The following is a 12,192-nucleotide window of genomic DNA, read 5'->3' on the forward strand; positions in this document are numbered from 1 at the left end:
TATACAGAGAGACAGCCAGCGAGAGAGGGAACACAAGCAGGGGGAGTGGGAGAGGAAGAAGCAGGCTCCCAGCGGAGGAGCCTGATGCGGGGCTCGATCCCAGGACCCTGGGATCACGCTCTGAGCCGAAGGCAGACGCTTAACGAGTGAGCCACCCAGGCGCCCCTGGATAAAATATGTTTTAATATATTTCTGGGATCCCAGAAGCTAAGACATTTCCAAAATCTCCTACCTCAGAGTCAACCATCAAAGAAAAAATTAAACCAAAGCTGAGAGCTTTGTGTATAAACAACCTCAAAAGATAGGTTGCCACAGGGGCAGATGCTGATTTCACAACTATGGCTGGAGACTAAGCCCTCAATCAGTGGCGAGGCAGAGCAGCCTGCATTCCACCAGGACCTAGAAAAGAACCTAAGGTGGGCCCAGGGAGGTAGTGCCCATTGGCTTTTGGCAGAAGCAAATGCAATTACTTTCTGGAGGAAGGCATCCCTGCTTTGGACCTTAGGATTCTCCTAAGATCAACCAAATATGAGTTCAGAATAAAATCTCCAATGCTTCTAGAAAACAAACGACCAGAAACAAACAAACAAAAAACAACCCAGTAAATTTAGAACCCTGAGAACTTTAGATATTGAAATTATGATACAGAATATAAAATAACAATGTTTGAAATGTTTTAAGAAATAAAATAGTTGATCACAAGTAAGTGCAAAGAGCATGAGATAAAAATGGACCAGGGATATTATGTAGCCATAAAAAGAAGGAAAGGTTCCCATTTGTGACAACTTGGATGGGCCATGAGGGCTTTATGTTAAGTGAAATAAGTCCGAGAAAGACAAATAGTGTATGATCTCACTTATATGTGGAACTAAAAGACCCAAACTCATAGAAACAGAGAACAGATTGGTGGTTGCCAGAGGAGAGGGGTGTGAGAAGTGGGGAAGGTGGTCAAGGTACAGACTTCTAGTTATAAATAAGTTCTGGGGATATAATATACAGCACGGTGACCGGAGTTAGCAATACTGTTTTTTATATTTGGAAGTTGCTAAGAGAATAGATTTTAAAAGTTCTCATCAGAGGGCACCTGGGTGGCTCAGTCAGTTAAGCGTCTGCCTTCTGCCTTAGGTTTAGGTCATGATTCCAGGGTCCTGGGATCAAGCCCCACTTCAGGCTCCCTGCTCAGCGGGGAGTCTGCTTCTCCCTCTGCCCCTCCCTCCATGCTCGCCCTCTCTCTCAAATAATTAAAGTATTAAAAAAAAATTCTTATCAGAAGAAAAAAAATTTGCAACTACATGAGGCGACTGATGTTAACTATACTTATTGTAGTAATCATTTTGCAGTATATACAAATATCAAATCATTATGTTGTTCCTTAACCACCTTAAACTGATACAGTGTTATATGTAAATTACATCTCAAAATGGGGGGGCGGGGAAAGAGTGTGTACAAGAGCAGCATAAATTTAGGTGTTTTTGTTGTTGCTGAAAAGAAAATTGACCAGGCGGATTTGGAAAAATACAAACAAAAACAACACAGAAGGAAAAAATTGTAATTGTGGAAATAATAATTCAATAATTAGAAACAGCTGAAGGAGCAATGAACTAGAAAAAAAGTTTGAAGGAGTTAACCAGAAGGTAACATAGAAATGAGAAGAAAAACATGAAAGCATAGTTGAAGGGTAGAAAGGCTATAAGGAGATCTGTTCAGAGCCCCAGAAAGATAATAGAACAAATGGAGGGAAGTTGTATTTAAAGATCTATAATATCCAGAGAGAGTTTATGAAGGATATAAATGACCAGTGTTCCTTAGATTCAAGTAATTTATGGACAGTTAAGGGAAGCACAACATAAACTAATAAGGATAAATAAAAAGAAATCCACATCTACATATAGGAAAATTTTAGTACACCAAAATAAAAAAAGATGATCTTAAGAACACCCAGAAAGAAAAAGCTGATTGTTCATCAAGGGATAATGAGCTGACTTCTCAACAGCAATGATTGAGGCTGGAAAAATATCTTCAAAAAACTAAAAGAAAATACTGCTGATTGTATATCAGCAAAGCTGTCATTTAAGAAAAAGGCAAAATATGCCTTCCAAAAATCTAAAACTTGCTACAGCCCACCTTAATAGGAAGCTTCTTAAAGGATATACTTCTAGAAGAAGACAGGGGTTCTGGAAGGAAGGGCTGAGATGCAAAAAGGAGTGATAAAGAAATTGATAAACATGTAGATTAAAATTAAAAGTTTTTAAAAGTTTTTTTAATTTAAAAATGAAAAATGAAAAGTTGTCCTCAGTCATACTAGCCACATTTCAGGGTGCACGTGGCTAGTGGCTACTACTGTAGTGAATAACAATTCCATCACTGAAGAAAGTTCTGGTGAACAGCACTGTTGTAGAACATGGAAGGGAAATACATTAAGATAATCTTTGCAGTTCATTTTAAGGTGCCATTGTTTGTAAGAGCCACCATTACACTATGTGTAAAAAATTTTAGGAAAAACATTGCCAAATTTTTTTTAAAGATTTTGTTTTTAAGTAATCTCTAATACCCAAGCCGGGGCCTAAACTTACAGCCCTGAGATCAAGATTTACATGCTTCATGGACTGAGCCAGCCAGGCACGCACTCCTATTGCCAGAATTTTTTAAGATGCCATTTTTATAAGACACATCTCAATATTACCTGTGTAAAAATGTGAAGAAATGTGCCTCTTAGGATGGTTGCCATTTAGGGTGAGAGTATTAATGGCATGGACATCCAGGAGTGGTGGTCCAGGTAGGTTGGACATAGAGTAGTCAAGGGAGAGGTCTGGCCTGGAGACAAAATGTGGTGCGTTCTTGGCATAGTGTATGTCTCAATGAATGCTCGATGAATGAATGGGGGATGGACTGCCTGGGTATATGGGAGTCATCAGAAATACCCTGTAGCTGGCTCTGGCAATGTGGTTGAAGTCACCAGAAGATTTGTGTGAAGTGTGAGGAGAGTCAGGGTGAAGCCTTTATGAACACCATTGGTATTCTAGTGGTCATGCAGAAGGGGGCCTAAGGAGGAGCCTGAGAAAGGGCCTTGAGAGAGGCGGGGAAGAACCAGGAAGATTTTGGGCCACCTGAGACTCAAGGGTGAGGAGGTGAGATGTTGCAAAGACCCTGACCAGATAAGGCCTACATGTTCCTGAAGTAAGTGTCAGCCTGCTATGTGTGATAGGGAAAACCATTGACAGTCACAAGGCAGTAATAATTCTTTCTGCAGGACATCCGAGAAGACTTCAAGAAGGAGGTCACATCTGGGCTGGGCTTCAGAAGACGAACACTTGGCACATCTGAGGGGTAGGCAGGGCAGTCTGGGCAGATGGAGTAACACGAACAAAAGCCTGAAGTTGTGAGAAGGCGTGAAGCCCTTGGCAGTAATTCCTAATGAGCTGGACTTCACTATGTCCAGCTTTTTTCTAGGTAAAGTCTCGTGTTGATGAAGGAGCCTACGTTCCCCAAGATCAGAAGTGCACCTTTATTAATCTCTGCTTGGAAGGTAATCAAAATAACTCTGCAGACCTGACCAGACACCTTCCAATGCTCTAAAGAGACCATAATCTGTACCTGATTTTCAGAATTATCTGAAATACAGAATTTATTACCAAATTTTGGGTTTTAAGCTCTGTGTGAAAAACTGTAATGTCTACATTACAGATTACAGTTGAGGTAGTCACAGGACATCCTGAGACTACAGAGTAGAAAAGAGACTTGGCTTGCTGATGTTCACCAGATGCTAAGAAAATATGGCGCTGACTTGGGTGAAAAATCCCAGGTCTTTGATTTAAAAGCCAGGTAACATCAGTCAAGTTACTTGACTTCTTTATGCCTCAAATTTCCCTATTAAAAATAGGCATATAATAATAGTTCCTATTTCAGGATGAATGTGAGGATTTTTGGAAAGCACTTAGCAAAACAGTTACCCATTATCATGGTAAAAGTATTACAGGGGCTCCTGGTAGTGCAGTAGGTTAAGTATCGTCGGGCTCTTGATTTCGGCTCAGGTCATGATCTCAGGGTCCTGGGGTGGAGCCCCGTGTTGGGCTCGGCCTCAGCCTGGAATCTGCTTAAGATTCTGTTCTCCCTCTGCCCCTCCCCACCACATGCACGTTCTCTTTCTCTCTCTCTCTCTCAAATAAATAAATAAAATCTTAAAAAAAAAATGGTGCTCCAGTACTTTTTTCTATAAGGCAGTAGAGTAAAAGGAGTGGTTCCCAATCATGGCTATGCATCAAGCATCATGTGGGATAGTTTTAAACACCTGAGATTTTCCAGACACTCCCCCAACCTGGTATGTATGTTAGGGTACTTGGGCTTTGGACTTTATGTTTTTTTGTACAAACTCCAGGTTTAGGAAGCCTGCCTCTGGAGTTGTGTATCATTTTGGTCATTTTTATTTGGATATTTACTCTCTTCCTTGCTAAACCATATTTTGAACATTGGCTCCTACTGTTTGTTGAGTATGTGAGCTTTCAGGTTATTAACCCTGGTCAGTGTGTGGATCTTTACTCCCTCCCTCGTTTTCTCTCTTCCCCTCTTTCCTCATCCCCTTCCCCTCTATCCCACACTGAATTTTTAGACAGTTGGGTTGACAGTGTCCTGGGCAGCCTAGTTCTCAGGCCCTTTTTATTTATTTTTGTAATGAAACAGATTTAAAAAAGAAACTTTGCTAAGGCAGACATTTGGCATGTTAAAATTGAACTTCAGTTTAGTTTCTAAAATAAATAATTCCACTTTTTTTTATTCTTTAAAAAATGACTGCTCCAGGAAATGCTTCTAAAATAACCGATATTCCCCTTGTTAAAACCAGGGTTGTTATTGGATGGATTCCAGTGAGTGTTCTTTTTCCGGGGGGTGGGAGTGGGGAATTGGGGGGGAGCTCGGGGACAGTGTGGGGAGAGTGCTCTACTCCAGGCCAACATACACAGATTGTAGCCACTCAGACCTAAGGGTGTGGTTCATATAATGGCAGTAAATTATTTGGTATATTGTAAAATGTGGTCTGGAGATTAAAATAAGAAGGAAAATGTTTACTGTATCTAGATCAATTAGAATATTCCTTTTAACTTCTGTGTGGAGCTCTTTTTGGTGAAAGAATCACTGTGTTGCTGCAGAAGCAGCCTTGCTCCTTCCTCTATTTAGTTCATATATTTTACATTTCCTATGAATGAAGAATGACTGAAATGTCAGCTTTATCAGGGTAGAAACTTTGGTCAGTGCTTAATTCCCAGCACTTAGATAGTGCCTGGCACATAGTGAGTGCTCAAGAAAAGTATATAAATGAATGAACTAACAATTAGACAACCCAAACGAAAAACTGCATCTACCACTTTTCGCTGAGCAATTTCCTCAAGAACTCTGTAAAGGTGGGGCGCCTGGGTGCCTCAGTCAGGCGAGTGTCCAGCTCTTGATTTCAAGCTTAGGTCATGATCTCAGTGTCCTGAGATCGAGCCCCAGTTGGGCTCCAAGCTCAGCGAAGAGTCTGCTTATCCCTCTCCCTCTACTCCAACCCCCTGCTCTCTCTCTCTCTCTCAAATAGATAAATAAAATCTTTTATTAAAGATTTTTTAAAAGATTTTATTTATCTATTTGAGAGAGAGAGAGAGAGAGAGATAGCGAGCGAGAGAGAGAGAGCACAAGCAGGGGGAACAGCAGAGGGAAAGGGAGAAGCAGACTCTGCTGAGCAAGGAGCCAGATACGGGGCTCAATCCCAGGACCCTGGGATCATGACCCGAACTGAAGGCAGATGCTTAACTGACTGAGCCATCCAGCTGCCCCTAAATAAATAAAATCTTAAAGAAAAAAACAAACACCTCATAAAGTAACAGTACCTGATATTTGTCTGGTATTCAGATTAGAGGCTACATACGTGTTCCCATAGTTCCCTGTGCCTCGCACAAATCACAGTGCATTCCCCCCCCCCTTTTTTTTTTTAAGATTTTTTATTTATTTATTTGACAGAGAGAGACAGCCAGCGAGAGAGGGAACACGAGCACGGGGAGTGGGAGAGGAAGAAGCAGGCTCCCAGCAGAGGAGCCTGATGTGGGGCTCGATCCCAGAATGCTGGGATCACGCCCTGAGCCGAAGACGGACGCTTAACGACTGGGTCACCCAGGCGCCCCCACAGTGCATTCCTTAACCTAAGTCCTTGCAGGAAGCGACTGGGTCTCTTGTCTATGGTTGTGTCCTCAGTGCCTTATCTGGCAGCGTTGCAGTTTCTTAGTAAGTATTTGTTGAATGAACACATAGTGTTAAAATTTCTATAATGCTTTCATATTTGGTTTTATCAATTGGCAGTCCCAGGAAGTCGGCTGATAGTATCACCCCGTTTTCACAAATGATGGAACAAACGTTAAAGAGAGTAAATTAGTTATCCCAGAAAGCCTCAGGTCCTACGTAGCAGAGCTAGGAATGCAAGCTCTAAATCCACTCATTTCTTCATCCCTCGTTCTTTCCAGGACAGCCTTTAAAACCTGAATAAGCATAAATTCCCCCTCTTTGCTCCCTGAGTTGAAACCCTCTCTACGTGAGAGCATGACAGGGGATGTTACCATATGAAACCTTTTCCAAACTGCCTGCTGTCTTCCCCATCAGCTACAGTCTTTGTTGGGTGCCAGTTTGGGTTATTCATGATAGATTCTTTTAAGTTGCCTGTGATGGGTGCCTATGATACATTCTTTTTGAAAAAAAAAAATTAAACAATTTTAATGCTATATTCTTTTCTCCCAAACATTTTAAGGTGTAAATTTATTAATACCGTGAATCTAAGTTTTTAAAGTCAAATTTCCAGGGGCACCTGGGTGGCTCAGTCGGTTGAGCATCTGACTCTTGGTTTTGGCTCGGGTCATGATCTCAGGGTTGTGGGATCGAGCCTCGCGTTGGGCTCTGAGCTCATTGTGGATTCTGCTTGTCCCTCTCCCTCTGTTCCTCTCTCCCTCTCTCTCAAATCAATCAGTCTTTAAAATAAAATTTCCAAAGTGGGGAGAGGAATGTTCTCCAATGTATTTTTGCCTGGTCCTCCTGGTCATTTTGAGATAGAAATTTCTGAAGTGTTGAATTGGCTTGGCTGGTATTTCTGGACTCAGGCTCAAGAAGGAGTAACCTTCTCTGTGATACTAGAATAAAAAGAATAAAACGCCGGCCAAACATTTAAGAGTCTGAAATGGCGCAAACATCTGGGTGCACATTTTGCCAAAGACCAAGCAACACACAGCCAAGGTTCTAAAGAAGGATTTCAAAATCTGTGAATCTGATCTAATTCTAATTTATGTTTCGTCTCTGTTGAGAAAGATCATTTGATGGCTCCAGCAAGATTTTACCCGATTTGATTAGTGGATGAGAGTTGGTTCTCCCAGACCACTGTATTTGAACTTAACCATCATTACCTTACAAATAACTTTACAGAGTTACTTGAACAATACACCAAAGCTTTGATTTCATTGTGACATGGCAACACGGATTTAGTTCCCTTTGCCCGCTGTGGGCATTGACCTTTAGTATTAGAACAGAGACGTCGAGGGGAATAAATAAACTGCCAGTATTGTGTTTCCTCCAGGGTCCAGCCACGGAAATATATGGTAGGGACTTGAGCAGTTCTGCATGGAAAAAAAACCAAACAAAGTCCTGCATTTTCTTTTTTCGCCGGGTGCCCGGCTTCTCAAATCAGGCGGGACAAGCTATTGTGTTTGCTCTGGGTCTTACAAAGCGAGATCACATCATCCCTCGATGCGGCTTTTTTTATTAGCGGCTTCACAGCCCATGCCTTTGTTGTCCTGCCGCACAGTAGGACAGGCCAACGAGCAGTGAGCGCCATACAGGCTTTCCAGGGAGCATTTCTGAGTTTGTCATTTTGCCATCTGTCCTCTTCTCCCCCTGGCTTTTTCAGACTATCCACGTTGTGTGCAACTCTTAGGCTTCTGCTTGGGTGGTGGGGATCCTGTAGGTGGATGCTAAGAAGGAAGTGGAGGTGAGCAGTATTTCAAATAACTTAGGAGAAAAGAGAAAAATCTTGCTCCCTCTCTGAGGTGTCTATCAGACCTAAGATAGGAAGTATTAGGATTATGTTATGTTATTTCTCAGCGACTGTTGTTTACTTTATTTTTGAAACCACTAGAATCTCTCCCCTAAGATTTGGGTCATTTGGTCGGGAAGAGGCTGGGACCTGATGCCATAAATCACTTGTTTCCAGCTGGTGGGGTGAGCCCGCATCCTTCTCGTCTCTCACAGGTGGCTCGGTGCAAGTGTCGCGGTATCTTGTTGAAAACCTTTTGTCTTGTTTTGAGCCGTGGGTCTGTGCCGCTGTCAACAGGACAAGTAATAGGACCAGCGAGCTTTCGGTGTGATCGGCAGTTTCTGGTCAGGACACCTGCTGCCCGAGCACAGTGCGACCATTGTTTCTCTGATTGAGCGTGCTCTGGGCACGGCCACCACATCTTTTCTAGCCTGCAGTTAAGTCTTTGGTTGTTTTTTTTTTTTCCTGCATGCATTTCATTTTTGGTGGAACAAATGTCTGTCTTGTTCTTCTGGTTTTGCTGGTATGAATTTAACGTGTGCGTGTTTCCTACAAACTTGTATTTCAAAGACTGCGTGCCGAGGCGTCGTGGTGGTGGAAAGAGTGCTGGGTCAGAGTAGAGGCAGGCGATCTGGCCTTTTAGCCCCAATCCTCTCATCCCTGCTGTGTGGCCTCAGGAAAGACATTGGAACTCTCTGGGCATCTGGGGTCTTCATTTGTAACCTGAGGGAGTTTTGGGGTTCTTGGATGATGGATTGCCAAGTCCCCAGTGTTAAGATTCCCAGTGAGTTTGTGTTTTCTGGGATGCCGAGAGTGTCAAAAATGGAGTGTGTCAAGGGTTCACTAGGGCAGGGCTCCTTTGAGACCGTAACACCAGGAGGCGCTCTTATTAATTAAGCAAAAATTAATATGGCATGGCCAGTGATAGAGAGTTTTGGATGCATCAATTAAAGGAGGGAAAGAACTATGGTCTTCTTGTCTCATTGTGGCAAGTTTGCAGTAAACAAACAGAAACTTATTTTTTCTCAGAAAGTAGTGTTATTCAGCCCTGGAAATGTTATTGGACACTTGCGTTTTGAACTTCTAAATTAAGAATTATTGGGCTCAGATAAATGAAGACTTCTTAACTTATTAGCTCTTACCATTCAGATAAGAAGAAACCCACAGATCAGGCTAATATAGGATAGACATCCAATTGCTGATTTGTATTCCTGTCGTGTTTAATAAAAATCTTATTAAGAAATACTGTAATTCTACAAGTTATACATATGAGTTGTGGAAAATTTGGAAAACACCAAGAAAGAAAGACAAATAGCTTCTAATTCCGTGACCCAGAAATAGTTCTTCTTTTCATACTTTTGTGTCTTTAATTATATATACTTAGTTTGTAGAACAAAATTGAGATCATACCATACATACATAGCTTTCCTGTGTTCCTTTTGAGATGATTTTCGGGCCTGAGCTTTCAAATGAAGGTGGAGATTAATGTAATATTATGCTTGGCACACTTGTGACAGGGTCTGTTTTGCCTTACAGAAATAGAATTGTAGCCCTAGTATCTGAAAATAACATTTGTCCTGTTCCCTCTTGAACAGGCTTTCAATATTTAGCATATATAGATGTTGTCATAACTAATACTATAATTAACAACTGAGGACTTCTTAATTTGTTAGTTCTTAATTGTTCCCTAATTGCTTTTCTAAGGTTTCCTCACTTTAGTCCTCTGTACCAAAATTGCTAGCTATTACATCAGTGAGCATAAGTTATTTTAACACTACTTTTCTGGATGCCTTGATTCCTCAAGCTGAAGCATGGGAGGTGGTGTGGGCCAGGCCACAGGTTTGGCATAAAGGAGGATGGTTAAGAGATTCCTCTTGCCCCGGGGCGACTGGGTGGCGCAGTCCTTAAGCGTCTGCCTTTGGCTCGGGGCGTGATCCCGGGGTCCTGGGATCGAGCCCCACATCGGGCTCCTCTGCTGGGAGCCTGCTTCTTCCTCTCCCACTCCCCCTGCTTGTGTTCCCTCTCTCGCTGGCTGTCTCTCTCTCTGTCAAATAAATAAACAAAATCTTAAAAAAAAAAAAAAAAGAGATTCCTCTTGCCCAAATATATGATGCATTTGATAATATTTATTTTTTATTTTATTATTTTTTTAAAAGATTTTATTTATTTATTTTACAGAGAGAGACAGCCAGCGAGAGAGGGAACACAAGCAGGGGGAGTGGGAGAGGGAGAAGCAGGCTCCCAGCAGAGGAGCCTGACGTGGGGCTCGATCCCAGGACTCCGCGATCACACCCCGAGCCGAAGGCAGACGCCTAACGACTGAGCCACCCAGGCGCCCCTTGATAATATTTATAATTCACTTGTTGCATATTGGTTTCATATATCATTTTTCTCAATTAGGAAATGAAAGATGATTAGTTTCCCCTTTGGATTATTTAGCCTATAAAATTTTCTGTTACACCATTTGCTTTACATTGAAAATGCATCCTAAATCCTGAACCACATTGGAATTCTTTATGACCTTTCCCTTGGTGGTACCTTTTGAAGTCCTGAAATGTTTTTATATTTGATTGAAATTTAATCTGGGTTTCATTTTACTTTTTAAAACATATTGAGCAAGTTAATTTTCTCTTCGAGTTCCTAAGGGGAATGATTCTAGCCCTCTGTGTCCCAAGAATTCAGACTGAGCCTTGCCAGAACATTCCTGTGGTTTTCCACAGGGCAGATCACTGTGTTCATGAAATTTTAGTTGTAGCTTGTGTTTTCTGCGGTTAATTAAAACATCTGGCTCTTTCATTTTCCACGAACAGAATATAATCGCTTGGCTGAACATTTTCAATAACGATTAAATGCCTCAGTCCTCCTTTAGGATAGCCCAAACTTGTCTTTCGGACACCTTATACGCTGTTGTCTCTGTTCATTAATGATTTTAAACAGTTGGAAAACATTTGGGGTTATCCTGCCAAATGTAGACTCTTGAGAGGGAGAAGGGGAGAGAGAGAGAGAGAGAGTTTGTGAATACGAATCCCTCTAATGGCCTGGCTTTTCCAGAGAGATAGATAGAGAGAGAGAGAGTTTGTGAATACAGATCTCTCCAGTGGCTCTGGCTTTTCCAGAAAGAGAGAGAGAGAGTGAGTTTGTGAATATGAATCCCTCCAATGGCTCTGGCTTTTCCCCTGCAGGTCGGAGCTGCTGTGGGTGCGCTGCTGTGGTCTGTGGCCAAGCATGCTGCTGTGGCCGGATCTGCCCAGCTGTGGAACAGAGACATTTGCCGGATGGAAAATCCATAAAAGAAAGCTCCTGTGAAAGCCGGAGACAGACGCTAAGTAAAATCAGGTTAGTATCAGAGAGGCTGGATGAAGTGGATTGGGTCAGCTAGGGAAGAGCTGTTTTGTTTATTCCATAAAGTGTATCTGAAACAGCCCCAATTAGTGCTTCCCAGTTATTCGAGAGATTCCTAACATTGCAGAGATGGCCTGACATATCTCCGTGTGCAGTGAATCTCTGTCTTCCTTCTTCGTCTCCTTTGCCCCATCCTCTTGCTCATCTTCCTCTCCTCTTTCAGAGAAGGGAAAGTCTTCAGCATAACATATGTAAGAGGCCCCAACCAGAGACCCCCCATAACAGCTGCAGTGATCTTGGCTTGATTTTGGAGAGAAACCCTGTTGTTGAGAAAGCATGGGCTTGTGCTGGTGCCTTCAGACTTGCCCTCATTTGTGTTTTCACACTGGGAAGGGGGGAATCATGGAGACCCCCCATTTCTCTTGGGGCGCTTCTGGCCCTGGTTGGCTTGGCATGATTTTACTTACGCTTATCTCCCCTTAGACAAAAGCTAGCAACATGTTCATTTTTGGCAGTGTGTGCGTTTGGCATGAAGATACTCCTATAGCACAGGAGAAAAGAAGTGTCCTGAAAATAATAGGAATATAGAGAAATGCAAACTAGCCTAACGGTGAACCAGGAGAATGAAACTGAACAGCCGCACATGGAGCAGTAAGGTGGGGATCATTCATTTTGAGAACGCGTACTATACGTACAGGTAGAGGCACGAGGAACAAGTCCTATTGGATGTTCAGGGGGTAACTCAGCATTATACATCAGGAACAGTGCGTAAATGCTCACTAGACAGGAGCGAGTCAGCAGCCTTGAGAACC

The 12,192-nt window shown here is 42.3% G+C and overlaps 1 protein-coding gene across 8 annotated transcripts in view; it reads left to right on the plus strand.

Annotated features, from left to right (window-relative positions):
* The window catches only part of APBB2 (amyloid beta precursor protein binding family B member 2), a 359,825-nt gene that overhangs the window by 58,146 nt on the left and 289,487 nt on the right, over window positions 1-12,192 (plus strand). For 3 of the 8 annotated variants that reach the window (XM_040625040.1, XM_040625041.1, XM_008701427.2), the window contains exon 1: window positions 10,840-11,374. The gene's annotated coding sequence lies outside the window, so the exon portion shown is untranslated. Of the gene's footprint in view, window positions 1-6,164; window positions 6,250-10,839; window positions 11,375-12,192 lie in introns of those variants that run through there. The other 5 variants (XM_040625042.1, XM_008701428.2, XM_008701425.2 and 2 more) reach the window with 4 other exon arrangements.

This window comes from Ursus maritimus, unplaced genomic scaffold (genome assembly GCF_017311325.1).
Source record: "Ursus maritimus isolate PB19 unplaced genomic scaffold, ASM1731132v1 scaffold_8, whole genome shotgun sequence".
Classification (NCBI taxonomy): Eukaryota; Metazoa; Chordata; class Mammalia; order Carnivora; family Ursidae; genus Ursus; species Ursus maritimus.